The sequence below is a fragment of the Primulina tabacum genome, chromosome 9, assembly GCF_025594145.1.
Source record: "Primulina tabacum isolate GXHZ01 chromosome 9, ASM2559414v2, whole genome shotgun sequence".
Taxonomy (NCBI): Eukaryota; Viridiplantae; Streptophyta; class Magnoliopsida; order Lamiales; family Gesneriaceae; genus Primulina; species Primulina tabacum.
In genome coordinates this window covers 16,082,357-16,097,099 of record NC_134558.1, presented here as the reverse complement: position 1 = coordinate 16,097,099, position 14,743 = coordinate 16,082,357, and positions in this window count along the sequence as shown.

Here is a 14,743-nt window from a genome sequence, read left to right as displayed (position 1 = left end):
TTTGCAGTGGGCGATCATGTCTTCGTGAAAGTGGCACCTATGAAGGGTGTCATGAGATTTGGCAAGAAAGGGAAGCTTAGTCCGAGATTCATTGGACCGTTTGAGATCCTCGACAGAGTTGGGACGCTAACGTATCGTGTGGCTCTTCCGCCAAATCTGGCCGGAGTACACAATGTCTTTCACGTCTCCATGCTGAGGAAGTATATGGCAAATCCTTCGCATGTGCTGAATTTAGAGCCGTTGCAGCTTACTCCGAACTTATCTTATGAGGAGAGACCCGTGCAGATCCTAGACAGACAGGAGAAGAAACTTCGGAACAAGTTGGTTAAGCGAGTCAAAGTCAAATGGCTCAACCATTCGGAGGAGGAAGCTACGTGGGAGTCTGAGCCGGAGATGAGAAGTCGATACCCCGAGTTATTCGGTGAGTTCTAATTTCGAGGACGAAATTTATTTTAAGGGGGGAAGGATTGTAGAACCCGTAAATCAGTAGACGTATAAGCCATGCATAATTCTAGATTTTTTTAAATTTAATTGACTTCATTGCATAATTATTTTAAATGCATTTGTTTGAAGTTAATTATTTCATTATTTCAGTTCAGTAGATTGATTTTTAGCATTTCAGTATTTTCAGTGAGGCCGGACCGGAGTTGGAGTTTTGAGATAGAATTTAAGATTTGAGAAATATTTCCAGAAGTTAATTTAGCTAGTAACTAAGTTCATTTAAGTTAGAAAGGAAGGTTTGAAGATTTAATTTAATTATTTGAGGTGATTAAGAAATGAACTCATTTAAGTTATTAAATTAAGGGGTTAGCTCACTAAATTATTTAAAGGATTAGTAAGGCTTTCAAGGATTATTAGTTGACTAGATAATCAACATTTCCCTTTATTTTATCATGCATTTTTCGGCCACCCTTAGTGCTAGAAGATTCATTTTCCAACTCACCAACTTTGACCAATTCTTTGCATGTAATTAGTAGGATAATTCTAGGATTTTTGGGAGCACAATTTAATTAAATAAATGGACATATCCTAGTCTAGAATCAAGCTAAATTTCGGCCACCAACTCCTAGAAGCATCCACCAACTCATTTGATATCAATTCAAAATTCAAATTCAAAGGGGAGTGGACTTGGTCTTGATATGATCCTATTTTTGTGCACCCTTCTCCTCACCTTCATAACCACTCAATCCCTCCACCTCCACCGAAAATAAGACCCCTTTTCAGTAGAAAAAACGTGGATAGCAGCTAGGGAGAAAGGGAGAAAAATCGAGAGCCAAGAAAGGTAGAGAAGCAAGCCACTCCGTCTCCTCCGCGCCGTCTCGTCTCTTCTTTTCGTTTTCTTTCGAAACGAAACCAGGCATGTCTAGATTTCTTTCAAACCTCAATCAAGTCATATTATCATTTATTTTTCAGTACATGATCATGTTTTAGCAAGCAAAAACCGAGATACATGTCAAAATATTTTTGGAACACACATGCAGAATTTTCGACTTCCCTTGACAAGCTTCACGTTTTTCTGAGTTTTGATGGTTTCAGGTATTGGATCGACTCCAGGCTCCCAAGGCGGCTTGTATACATGTAGTAGGATGCATTAGGACCATGTTGGTCCATTCAAACCAGCCCCATACTTGCTGGAAAACCGAAATGACAGCAAGTTCCCCATAAGTGCAGAAATGTGATTCGAAATTTCAGTTTTGTGTCAAGGGTTGTGGATCTGATCTTGGCTGCCCCAAGGGCCTTTAGCCATGGTTGGATCACTTCCCTAGCATGTCTAAGACGTGACTAAGTCGCCCTTTTGGTGGCTTGGTCCATGGCTCATCGGTTTTTAAATAATCAACAAGAACAGCCCCTTTCCCCATTCGGCCCTTCCATTTTTCAGCATATGGTTCGTTTCTTTTGTGGCTTGGTGTGGATCTTGGTTGGCCTATGGCCCTTAGCCACGGTTCATATCATGCTCCTAGATGTCTAGATCGTGCCATGGTCAATCAAATGGCCACTGGAACGACGCAAGACATCGATCATAGCATAAACACTACACACGCATGCACGTTGCTCTCGGTTGGACCCTTCGGTTAAGATTTGGTGTGATGCGGATTGTGGCTGGCCTAGGGCCCTTAGCCATGGTTCAAATAATTCCTTGGGATGTTGGTAAGAGTCTCTGGTCGGTGGTTCATGCCCCTAATGGCCGATAGTCTCGAAACCAATGCAAGTCTTGTAGTGCGCAGCTGCTGTACTTTTTTGACAGCAAGTATGCTGCTGTTCAGAAGCGTCGTTTGAGTTCTTGGTTGGCTTTTAGCCCATGGCCTTGGACTGGAAAGTGCCTCAGTTGAGTTAGGAAGGTCATGTTTTTGACCGTTCGTCATTTGGATCATTTTTGAGGTCGTACGAGAATTTACGGTGCAATGTGCCAAATTGACTCTCGAAAGAGCGTTTCGTGTTTTGGCCTCCATTCCACCTAGATTTCGACCCTATCATTTTAGGAACATTATTTTATGATTTTTCAGCGTATTTTAATCATGACTATACGTCAGTTCAGTGTCGGTTCAGGTTGGCTCGGAGTCATGATTAAATGCGAAGTCATTAGGCGTCATAGTCGCATCTTTTGAACGTAAATTGCATAGTTGGTCATGTTTAAACTATTGAATATTTTTCATGGCACAGTTAGGTTGCAGCGAGCCTGGGAACGAACCAATCCAATCCAGTTGGTAAAATTACAGGAATTTTCATTATGCCAGTTAATTATTTTACGTGCATTAAACAGAAAATGATTATTTTTGAGATTTATGCGATATGGCTTGTGGTTCATTCACTATGTGGGAGTGTTATTTTATACGGTCGCCAGTGACCGATCAGTTCAGTATGGTACCACCCGGTCGCCAGTGACCGGCCAGCTCAGTTCAGTTTCAGCCTCCCCGGTAGCCAGTTACCGATCAGTTCAGCTTAGTGCAGTGGCCACAGGCGTAAAACATAATCTCAACAGAAAATTTTACCAGATATTTCAGTGCAGGCTCCAAGGAGCAAATATTTTTACAGTGACTTCCAGTTCAGTTATGCACGTATTATAATTGCTCAGTACAGATTATTTTCAGTATGCCTCAGGACAGGATATTTCATCTCATGCATATTTTAAATTCAGATTTTTACTCGTTACCTGCGATTTATGCATGCTGAGTCTTTAGGCTCACTAGACTTGATTGTTGTAGGTACTGATGAGGCCAGGGCCGAGGGCGAAGACCAGTGAGCCAGCTTGGGTCGGCAGTAGTGGCACCCGAGGACCTCAGTGCAGCAGTTGTTATGTTTTTCCGCAAACAATTTTATCAGTTGTTGGATATTTTTAAATTGTGATTTTTGGCAAACTTTGATTTTCTTCCGCTGCAATATTTTGAAATATTGAACTTGATTCACCAGTGATTTTATGAATGAGGCCATTTAAGTTCTTTTAAAAAGAAAATTTTTAATTTTCCGCAAATTTTCAAGCAAGTAGTTCGAGGGCCTTCACACCCTGCTTGCTCGCGCATATGCAGAATGGGTTCAGTCCTCACACATAATTCACGTCTTCTTTCGTCTTTCCGGCCTGATCCTTTCCTCTATAATCACATCAATTCAAAATCAATAATCGCAGATTAACAGAATAAAAAATCTCGGGCATTACATTTCTCCAACTCTAGATCTGATTTCGTCCCCGAAATCACAGGCAATCAAATCAGATACAATAAGAAATGGAGAATAGAAGCTAAACAGTAAACTCACATCAGTGAAATAATTCTGGGAATTTTTGTCTCACATCTGATTCAGTCTCCCAGGTAGCTTTTTAAATGCCATAACGACTCCACTGAACTTTCACAAGCGGAATATTCTTCATTCTGAGTTGTTTTTTTTTACGATCAAGAATCTGGATCGGCTTTTAAAAATAACTCAATGTCTCATCAAGTTCTGCCTCGTCTGGCTGAAGAATATGATATGCATCAGGAAGATACTTCCATAATAAAGATACATGAAAGACATCATGCATTCCACATAGAGAAGGCGTAAAGCGAGTCAATAGGCACGATCTCCTATCTTCTCGAGAATCTCATAAGGACCAATATAACGTGGAGACAAGTGTTGCGTGTTTTCTTGATTGCTCGCATGACGTCAAGTTATAGTAAAATATATTTTCGAGTACAAGAGTCGATCCCACGAGGAGTGTGTATATAAACGTATATTAATGCTTGTGATTAAAATAATCTTGACTTTATTTAGAAAAATCAATTCAAGGATTTGATTTTATGAATGACTAAATTGAAAATAGATTTAAAAATAATTAAATATAGATATATAGAACACCAAATTTTAGCAAATGACAATGAGATAAAAGATCTAGAGGTCCGATTTCACGCAACTATCCACTATGTGTAATTCTTATTAGTTTGTTATAAAAGTCCTTTTTTATTCATTAGCAAAGAATCCTATTATTATCTACTCCCTCTTCCAAGTAATAAGTAAATATTTGTTATCTAAAAATGAATTGTGACATTCCCATCAACAATTTACAATTTAATAACACAACAAGCAATAAATTCTCTATAGGCTTCTATAGCATTATAGGCCTTCCGAACTCTATAAATACCATTGATATATTTGATCTTTTTTTTGTTTATAATTTCCTCTTCCGAGTGATATATTGTAAACATATAAATAATTCAAAATATGGCCAATAAATTGAAAGCATTAAGATTAGAACAATACAAATGAACAATATGAAGAACTTAAATAACTTAATTTATAACTTCTAACACATGGTTTCTAGTTTTGTTCCATCATTACTCTAGAATTAAAACTTAGTTCATAATAACACAATCAAAACAACACAACATAGTTTTAAAATAAGACATAACAAATGAAAAACAAAGGAAAGAAGAACTTAGAACAAGAGTTTGAAGAGCTGATTCCGTTCCCGGAGTTGTACAAAAGAGTTCCTCAAAACTTGATGAATTTGATTCTTCAATCTTGTAAAAGCCACCTCCTCTCTTCCTTTGGTTCCCCAATTGCCCTAGATAGTAGCAAATGATCTCTTAATATAGTCCATATAAGATAGGAATCGTAGCACAGAAAACTCTCCAACTTCCACGCGCAACACACAAAGTTACAGAATTTCCGGATTCTGTTTTTCGAAGACTGCGGGTACGGTGAAGAACAGACCGCGGGTGCAATTTTCGTTCTGGTGTATGAACGCAGGTGCGCTGCCTGTGTCAGTGCGGGTGCACTAGCTTACCGCGGGTGCGATATAAAATGTAGCGCGGGTGCGCTGCAGCTACTGTATTTTTTTTATCTTTTTGCACTTTCCAATTCAACACTTTTAATACTTCACACTCTTATTCTATACTTCCAAACTATAACAACAAAAACAACAACAAATCAAATAAACTGCTCAAGAATCACATAATTCTAAGTTAAAAACAAGTAATAAAAGTGAAATAAATTACACTTATCAAATTCCCCCAAACTTAGGATTTCGCTAGTCCCGAGCAAAATAAAAACACACAAACAAACAAATCATGAAATATTTTTAAAAGAACTTGGCCTCAAGATAATTTAACCAAATCTTCATGCAATCACAAGTTAAATCAATCTAACCAATTTTTCGTCCGGATATAATCATGAAATCGGTTAATTTTCTTAACTTCTAATCTCTTCAACTCATGTTTCAAAAAATTCTCAATCAATTTCAATTTTTACAAACACAAATCAAGAGGTCTTTTCCGGTAAATGTTGGGTTCAAAGCAATATTCATTCAAGAAAGGAATACCCAATAAATATTTGATGCAATGAGGTGTGTGTAAAAATGATCAAGATTCGTACTCAATGGAAGTGTTTATCGATTGTCCATAGGCTAAATCCTCCCAATCCCTCTCCACTAGTATATTGGACAACTATGACTAGGTTAATAGGATTTTCAATGGTTGTAATGTTAGGCCTTGGTTTATAGCTACAAATAAAGATTAGGAATTCAAATAAGGGAGTAAATTGAATTTTTATAACTCTTTTGCATACTCCCCTTTTTCTTTTATCTCCATTTTTTTATTCATTTCATCTCTTTTTCTCCCCTTTTTCTCCAACTTCTTCAATCAAACATCATTCATCAATTTTCTTTTCTTTTCTTTTGTAGGAGAATATCACTTTCTTTAGTCTTTTGAATTCTTACTCCCTTGAGAAGGTAGGAAATAATTGTATAAGATATTAAAAGGGTTGGTAAATGTGGGCTACAGTGAAAGGATATCGAATGGGGGTATTTTACACATATTAACATGTTCCGTTCGAATTCATATAAGCTCAAAGAGGTGACAAATGATAAATTATTTTTTTTTGGTAGCTTGAAAGGCTCAATCGATAAAAAAAATCACCTAAATCATTCCTAAATCATAGTTTGTCCATATTTCGTCTCGAGTGTTGTTTGGATAGTTCTAGACAAAATCTCAATTCACTAACACAAAGTAGAATCTAATCATCGTGAAAAGGGATGTCTCAATGCATCAACCAAATACATATATATTCAAAAGAAAAGTGCTTGGCTTCCAAGAAATTTCAAGAACACAATTCTTTTCTCATATAGGCTCAAGAGGGCTTCTAATGAATATTTATGAACAATATAAATAGGCCCAAATAAAATCAAAGATTACCTCAATCATATATGTGTTTGCAAAAATTTATTTCAATATAAAATGAAAATCGCAGAGTTGTTTAGAATTTATAAGTCTCAAATTTACCAAATCTCATGATTGTTCTCTAAATTTTTCAAATTGATTGATGAACATTAATGAAATGCATGGCCTTTCTTCTCAATACAAAATTTTTTTTTCATCATTGGCCATTTCAAATAAAAAAATTTCATGACTATGACACTACAAACACACAAGCAACAAACTCACAAGAAAAAATAAAACACTCAAATAAAACTAAATAAAATGAACAACACACAAAATAAAACACACAAAATAAAATAATATCTCTCCCCCAAACTTAAATATGTGCATCGTCCTCGATGTATATGATCGTGAAAGTTAGGGAATACACATACCTCGGGCAATGACCGTCAATGGTCATCGCCATCCTCATTGTCTGCTCCTTCTTGTGATGGGTGATACTCAGGCGGATCATATGCGGGTGGCCACTGTGGAGGTTGCGGAAATGGATTACCATATGTGGAAGCCGATGGAAATTGTTGAGCCAAGACAGATGTGAAATCCATCATATAATCCATGAATGTATCGGTCCTAAACCGAAAAACGTCCATGTCCTGACATTGTTGGCGCATCTCCTCTTCCAAATAAGTTAATTATCCCGCACATTTCTTCGTTGCGGTTGTGTTCGTTGTTGTTGGGCCTGAGTATGGTCACGTCTTTCAGCAGCTCTCCGGTTGAATTCTCTTTGAGCTTGACGTGTATCTTGTTGATCAGATGTCAGTGACCTATGTGGTTGAATTGCCACAATGGCATTTTTTTGTTTCAACAATTCTTCGTTTGCTGCCCAAGTCACTCCCGCATAATGGCATAAGTCTGTGATAAGAGAAGGGTGAAGGAGTCCACTAGGAGAGTTACCTTTTGCATAATCTAGCATTGAGTTCTGAAGCAATTGACCTAAATCAATTGTCTTTCCTGTTAAGATGCAATAGGTCAGGATTGCCCTCTCCTTGATGATAGTAGTAGTATGCTCAGTGGGCTTAATCCTAGCAGAAATGAAAGAATACCAATCCTTGGCAACATTTTTCAGATCAGATTTGGCCAGGCTTAAATGAACATCATCTCTCATTCGGCACTCTGCTCCCTCGATGCAAATAGTATGAAGAATATCATTATAATCAACTTCCTCGTTCCGGTATTGTTAATATTCATCATGCATGATTTGAGGGATACCATACATTGTGTTGATGGTATGAGAATCAAAAGCTACCATCTTGCCTCGCACCAAAACCTTCAAGTGATCATGCTTAACATTAAGGTTAGCATAAAATTCTCTTACCAAGGAAATAACCGCATCTGGTGGTGGCTTACCGAACTCCTCCCAATGCCTAGCAGTAAGCATGAATCCGATTTCAGTTCGTGGGAAGCTCAAGTCAAAGCCCCTCTCTTTCACAATACTCTTGTTTAGATTTTTGCCATAGTTTTCCTCCGCTTTCTCGTCCCAAAACTTGTTTACATCATGATTTGCAGATGATGATGCACCCTTGGATTGTTTCTTTCTTGGAGGAATTTTATCAAACACCTTCAAATCACCAACTTTTTCTTCAATTGAATTCACAAAACTAGAAGATTCTTTCACACCCCCAAACTTGTTAACCACAATAACTACACCTCAACAATATACACACCAATTCAATCAACAATATCAAGATTGTACTCCACTAAAATTCAATTTTCTTCCATAGCCAATGACACCCACAATTTCGAATTTGAAAGCAAATGTACTATGGAATGGCTTACCTTGATTGTTGAAATGATTCTTGTAAGAACAAACTCAAAGCTCCAATCAATTCTTTGTGAAAATTTTCGAGCCCTCTTTCAAACCCTAGGTTTGGTGTTGAATTTTATGCAATAAGATGGATATAAGATGAAATTATTGAAGTTATGTAGGTGTGTAGAGGAATATTTGTGCTTGAAGAACAAAATTTAAGAGTGGAGTGTGTTTTCATTGGATGTATTTCGAAGTGGAGGAGAGAATTTTGAAGAAGGGTTACGGTTATGTCCAATTTCTGCTTGTTTTAAACTTTTAAAACATCGACCGCAGGAGCGGTCCTAAACAAACCGCGGGTGCGGTCAGGACTCTGGAATTTTTATGTTTCGATCTTCAGCGACCGCGGGTGCGCTACTTTTGGTACCGCGGGTGCGGTGTGTGTTCTGGAATTTCAGCGCGGGGGTGGTGACAAAATGACCGCCGGTGCGCGTGGCCTACTGGAAATTTTCAATTTTTTTGAATCCACAACAACCGCGGGTGCGGTGTAAATGTTACCGCGGGTGCGGTAATCTCTCGGCCAATCCAATGCAGGTGCGCTCCTGAAACTACCGCGGGTGCGGTCTTGCTACTGGAATTTTATGTTATTTTCTTCAATAAGCACCGCGGGTGCGCTCCAAAAGAAACCGCGGGTGCGGTGTAGGTACTGGAAAATTTTATTTTTTCTTTCATCAACTACTGTAGGTGCGGTGTTTTTCTAGCGCGGGTGCACTATAAGAAATGGTTTTCTCCTCAAATTTTAATCCTGAAAAAAACAATTTAGTTCATAAGATTTTGGGAAGATAAAAGAACACATTATATCAAAAATTGACATCCTAAAATAAGAATACAAAAGTAAAAGCTAAACCAAAAACGAAATTTAATAAAGAAACAAAAAAATTTGGGTTGCCTCCCAAAAAGCTCTTGGTTTAACGTCGTCAACCCGACTATACCAATTTTGTTCATGGTGGTTCGCTCAACCCAATGATGTCGATATTCCTTACTTCAGTGCCATAATAAGGCTTAATCCGCTGACCATTCACCTTGAAAGTTCTTTCATCGTTGCATTTTAACTCGATAGCCCCATGAGGGTATACTGTTTCTACAACTAATGGTCCTGACCAACGCGACTTCAACTTACCAGGAAACAACTTCAAACGAGAATTGAATAATAATACTTGTTGCCCCGGTTTTAGCTCCCTTCGAACAATGATTTTGTCATGACACTTCTTAGTTTTCTCTTTATATATCTTGGCATTCTCATATGCGTCATTTCGGAATTCTTCCATTTCATTTAGTTGCAATTTTCTAACATCGGCAGATGCTTTCAAGTTAAAGTTCAACTTTTTAATTGCCCAGAATGCTCGGTGCTCCAGTTCTAGTGGCAAGCTGCATGCCTTCCCAAATACAAGCCTATAGGAAGACATCCCAATAGGTGTTTTGAATGCAGTTCGGTATGCCCATAGTGCATCATCCAACTTGATTGCCCAATCCTTTCGGTTAATGTTGACTGTCTTCTCCAATATTTGTTTAATTTCCCAGTTGGATATTTCAGCTTGTCCATTCGATTGGGGATGATACGCAGTGCCACTTTAATGCTTCACATTGTATTTAGCCAAGAGTGATTTGAAAATGTTATTGCAAAAATGTGTACCTTCGTCACTTATAATAGCTCTCGGTGTTCCGAACCTTGTGAAGATGTTCTTATGCACAAATTTAGCTACAACACGAGCATCATTAGTATTGGTGGCGATTGCTTCCACCCATTTTGAAACATAATCCACAGCTAATAAAATATAAGAATTACCAAAAGAAGGGGGAAGAGGTCCCATGAAATCAATGCCCCAAACGTCAAAAAGTTCTACTTCCAAAATATTCGTAAGTGGTAGTTCGTGACGTCTAGAAATGTTTCCTAACCTTTGGCATCTATCACACTATTTTACTAAGGTATAACTATCTTTAAACAAACTAGGCCAATAGAAACCAGATTGCAATACCTTAGCTGTTGTTCGTGTTGCTCCAAAATGTCAACCATAAGGTGACGAATGACATTGTTCCAGGATTTTGTTCGCATCGTCGCCATCCACGCATCTCCTTATAACTTGGTCAGCACATCTCTTGAATACGTATGGATCATCCCATAGGTAAAACTTTGCATCGTGAATGAATTTCTTCTTTTGGTGATAACTCAAATCTTGAGGAAGAGTACCACAAGACAAGAATTTAGCTATATCAGCAAACCTTTGGAGTTTAGAATTTACCTCAAAAAGCTGTTCGTGCGGAAATGCTTCTTTTATGATTTCTTCATCTTTTTTATCTTCAAGTTCGAGTCGTGACAAGTGATCAGCTACTTGATTTTCACACCCCTTCCTATCCTTTACTTCAAAATCAAACTCTAGGAGCAATAAAATCCACCTTATCAAGCGTGGCTTTGCATCCTTCTTGGCAAAAAGGTATCGAATAGCTGCATGGTCAGTGAAAACAATTACCTTTGTGACGACCAAGTAGGGTCTAAACTTGTCAAATGCAAATACTACTGCAAGCATCTCCTTTTCAGTAGTTGTGTAATTTTGTTGTGCAGCATCCATGGTTCGACTTGCATATCAGATTGATCTAAAAAATTTATCACGCCTTTGGCCCAATACCACACCTACTGCATAATCACTAGCATCACACATCAACTCGAAGGGCTCCTTCTAATCTGGTACTATCATGATTGGTGCTGTCACCAATGCCTTCTTGATATTCTCAAATGCCTGCAGACAATCATCATCAAAAATAAAAGTTGATTCTTTTTCAAGCAAATTACACAAAGGTTTAGAAATCTTAGAAAAATCTTTGATAAATCTACGATAAAACCCGGCGTGTCCTAAGAAACTCCTTATCCCTTTGATGTTCTTCGGTGGTGGAAGCTTTTCAATTGCAACCACTTTGGCTCTTTCTACCTCTAATCCCTTAGAAGACACTTTATGTCCAAGAACAATACCCTCTTGGACCATAAAATGACACTTCTCCCAATTAAGAACTAAGTTCTTTTCTTGACATCTCTGCAAAACAAGGGAAATGTTATGTAAACAGTGATCAAATGAAGAGCCAAATACCGAGAAATCATCCATGAAAACTTCCATGATGTCTTCCACCATGTCTGCAAATATGGCCATCATACACCTCTAGAAAGAAGCTGGTGCATTACATAGTCCAAAAGGCATCCTCCTAAAAGCAAACGTGCCATAGGGGCACGTGAAAGTTGTCTTCTCTTGATCATTTGGTGCTATAGCAATCTGGTTATAACCTGAATAACCATCTAAAAAACAGTAGTGACAATAACCAGCAAGTCTATCAATCAATACATACTTGCCATCCAGTTATAGTACGAGTAGATATTAGTTCATCATTTTCATTCTTTACCACAGTCATTCCACCCTTTTTAGGCACTACTTGCACAGGAGTCACCCAACTGCTGTCAGAAATAGCATATATAACTCCAGCATTTAACAATTTCAACACTTCATTTTTCACTACCTCTTTCATGGCTGGATTTAACCTTCTCTGATGATCCACATAAGGAGCGTATGACTCCTCCATTAAAATTCTATGCATGCATATGGTGGGACTAATCCCCTTGATATCAGAAATCGACCAACCAAATGTAGTTTTAAATTTCCTCAACACTCTCAACAATTTCTCCTTTTCATCTAAAGTAAGAAAGGAAGAGATAATTACCGGATATGTCGACTTCTCACCCAAGAAAGCATAGCAAAGATGACTTGGAAATTCCTTCAAAACAGGGGATGAATGTATAATCTCTGAACACTTTTCTTCATCCAACTTCTCCTTTGCGGCTTTCTTCACCTTTGGCAACTCCTCAAGAGCCAAAAGTTTCTCTCTCAATTCCCAATCATCATCAACTTTACCAACAGTACTAGAAAGGCATCTTTCTAATGGATCTTTTACTGTATGACTTATACCAATCTCAGCAACACAAGAGTCAATTATATCAATGCTTTTACAAGTACTCACCTCGTCATTACCTTTAATAGCCTTATAGATGTTGAATATCACAGCTTCCCCACCAACTCTCAAGGTGAGTTCTCCTTTGTGTACATCTATCAATGCTTTCCCACTGGCAAAGAAGGGTCGCCCAAAAATCAATGGAGCATCTTGATCTTCCTCCATATCAAGTATTACAAAATCAGCAGGGAAGATAAACTTGTCAACTTTTACTAAGACATCTTCAACAATTCAACGAGGATAGGTGAGTGACCTATCTGCAAGTTGCAAAGTTATAGTTGAAAGGGATCGATTTTAGGTGACCGAAAGCGTAACGGAAGCTCAAATATTTTCGATTTTTACATGGAAATTTCGGCCACCTTGTACTAGGTGTGTAGCATATACTAAAACAACTATGACATTCATGGGGTGTTAAGAAATTATACATATCAACCTCTTGAGGTTGATGATGGCTCCAACCAAGTTGTAAACAACTTGTCTCTTCAAATGATGAACTTCTACAAGCTTTCCTTAAGCACACCTTGCTCAAAATTAGGCCCACCACTTGCTAAGAAGATCCCCTCTTATTTTGCACTAGAAAAACAAAAGGATTTTTCAAAGAGAAGTGATTTCATTCTTCAACAACTGAAGAACAAAAATTGAGAGAAATATGAAGGAGAGAGCCCCCAATATTTCGGCCAAGGCATTCAAAAAATGGGAGGAGGGAAGACTAGTCTTGGTTGTGGGAAAAGGTGTTGTGTATTCCAAAGGCATGCAATGCCTTGGATGTTGCAAAAGTTGTCTTCCAACTTTTCACCTCTCATGCATGCAAATCTATTTAGGCTTGTAACAATTACAAGGCCCATGGACTTTTATTTTAAATTTCTCAAACACATTTGAGCCCATTTAAAGTTTACTTGATTTACTCAAGCCCACTAGTTTAATAATTATTTCTAATTGGGCTCTACAAGGCCCAATATTATTTAATGAATCCAACACTTGAATTAATTTAATTATTTGGACTTTACTAGGCCCACTAATGTTTAATTAATTCAACACTTGAATTAATTTAATTTAGTCAATAATAATGTTTATGAAAATCACAATTTTCAAATACATTATTTACTTGGCCAACTTTTAATTTAGGAACACATTCATAAATTAAAAGTTATATTTCTCTCATAGAAGTCATACTTCTATTTTTCTTTACGCCTATAAACTCATTTATAAGACGTTCAACACTTTCAACTATTTTACTTCTCAACGGGATCTAGAAAGCTAGTACTTGTGTGGCCCTCAATGGTTCATTAATACAACTAGCCGTGGCTTCACATCTCCATGTGATTCGGACTAAACATGTCCTTATACGAGCATACCCCAATTGCTCCATTCTTACTTATCAACTCCTTGATAACAAGAACGTCAGAACTCAAGTCTGATAGTACCCAACCAACCATGTTAAACACCTAGCAACATCGCTTACATGATTCCCTAGGTATCAAATGATAGTGCCTGCAAGAACCATTCAATTATGGTTAGCGTACAGTACGGTCCCTTCAACTCATATATCTCGACCGATTCGACAACCATTGGTTTATCGAGAGTTGTCAATGAATCGATACTATGTGTCACGTCGTAGTTGCATCGATGGTGTAATCTATGAAACCCGTTTCATAATTACCACCATACTCTGATAAGAGATTTCAACCTACATACACATGAGAACACATAGGATATCCATACCCGAAGGTAAGCGGTGAATCCCCGACTACAATGCATCGACTTCTATATGTTTCGACAGAACACCCAACCTTGCCACCTGATGACCCCATGAGAGTCGGTAAACAAGACAAATTGTAATTCTAGCACATAGAGTCTCAATGTTGTCCCGGGTCATAAGGACTAATGGTGTACTACCATAAACTAGGACTTTTCCACTCGATAAGTGAGAACCACTTGGAAAGTCCTTTATGGAGGGTTGTTCAGTGCACTCTACCAGGAGCACCTATCTGCATGCTCGGACATCACAATGTCCCCTACCAATGAAACATGGTACTCACATCGCAGATACTAGTCTCGAACTCGAGCGGCCTATATCCTTGTTAGTGGCGGCTGAATCGACTAGGAACTGTTTAGAATATAAAGTATTCCAAATATGAGTTTCATGATACTCATCATATTAGCATCTCATATTCTTTCTACTATTTGTATATTCAAGGGCTTTATCTATGCAACTAGCATGAGTATACAGATAAAGATGTGCCAAAATAATAATTTCAAATATTAT